Source organism: Tupaia chinensis, unplaced genomic scaffold (assembly GCF_000334495.1).
Source record: "Tupaia chinensis unplaced genomic scaffold, TupChi_1.0 Scaffold143789_1, whole genome shotgun sequence".
Classification (NCBI taxonomy): Eukaryota; Metazoa; Chordata; class Mammalia; order Scandentia; family Tupaiidae; genus Tupaia; species Tupaia belangeri.
Window position 1 is genome coordinate 26,453 of NW_006203638.1, and position 1,497 is coordinate 27,949.

The following is a 1,497-nucleotide window of genomic DNA, read 5'->3' on the forward strand; positions in this document are numbered from 1 at the left end:
TTACTTAATGTATCATGGAATAATTTTTTATTCTATTAAACCATGATTTACCTCTGCCCATCCCCAGTAGCGTGTGCTGGTTGACAGTGCTATTGGGCAGGCCGAAGCACATGGGAGACCCAGTTCCATGCAGGCCTGTACTAAAAGCTGGGCCTGGTGGCACATGCCTGTGGTCCCAGCTACACGGGAGCCTGAGTCAGAGGCAGAGGCAGGAGAATGGTGACATAGGTGACACCTGCACTTAAAAAAAAAAAAGATTTATAGTCTTTTAAGACTTCAAGTATCTCATTATGTGAGTATATTAAAATTTAATCAATTCCATATTAATTTATGTTTAGTTGTTTGCATTTTTTTTTTGAGAGAGGTTTTTGCTATAGGGAGTATGCACTCGCCAGAAAGACAGAGCGAGACAGAGAGACATAAAGTGAGAAATCAACCCCCAGGGGGGATGGCCACACCACAATCCCTTCTCCTCCATTCTTCTCTTGGGATCTTGCATATGCACGTGCATGCACCCGGCATAAGTTTAAGCCACTGGGTCCGGGACTTGAACCACGACATGGGAGTCCAGTGATATAGCCACTACACCAGCTGCTGGCCCTGCAGTTTTTTAAATTATGAATAATATTAGGTTGCCGAAAAAGTCATGACACATTTGTGCATAGAAAAACATAGGAAAAAAGTCATGATTTTTCCAGCAACCCAATAATATTGCTATCTTATTACTTATTCTTTCCTCAATTGTTTCATTGTTTGCTTAGGATAAAGTCCCTGAAGTGAATTATCTGACACACATTTAACTTTTTTTTTTGAGAGGTTTTTGCTATAGGGCATGTGCGCTCGCCAGACAGAGAGAGACAGAGAGACAGAAAGTGAGAAATCACCCCCTAGAGGGGATGGTCACGCCGCAATCCCTTCTCTTCTATTCTTGTCTCGGGATCTTGGGCACGCACGTACACACGCCTGGTGTGAGTTTTAAGCCACCAGGTCCGGGACGCGAACCGTGGGAGTCCAGCGACATAGCCATTACGCTAACTGCTGGTTCCCGCACATTTAAAATTTTGATATCATTCTCTCAAAAACTCAGATCAGGGGGCCAGTAGGTGGTGTGGTGGTTAAGGCATTGGACACTCCCACATGGTTCGAGTCCCAGACCTGGTGGTTTGCTTTCTCACTTTCCCTCTCTCTATCTCTGTGTCTCTCTCTGGTCAAATTAAAATAAATAAATGAATAAATAAAATAAAATAAATAATTTTTAAAAACTCAGATCAGTTTATACTCTTGCTAATAAACAGGTATGTTTAATAACAGTTTTTCATATCCTTGAGATAATGGATATTTTTATTATTTCCAAGAAAGAACGGGTAGAAGTGATGTCCCATTTTAACCTGCAGTTCTTCAGCTGTTATCAACTGATAGGCACATTTTCCTGCATTTGCGGATATTTTTATTTCTTCTCTTTTGACTTGCTTGCTCGCATTGGTGAGTAAAGTTTTA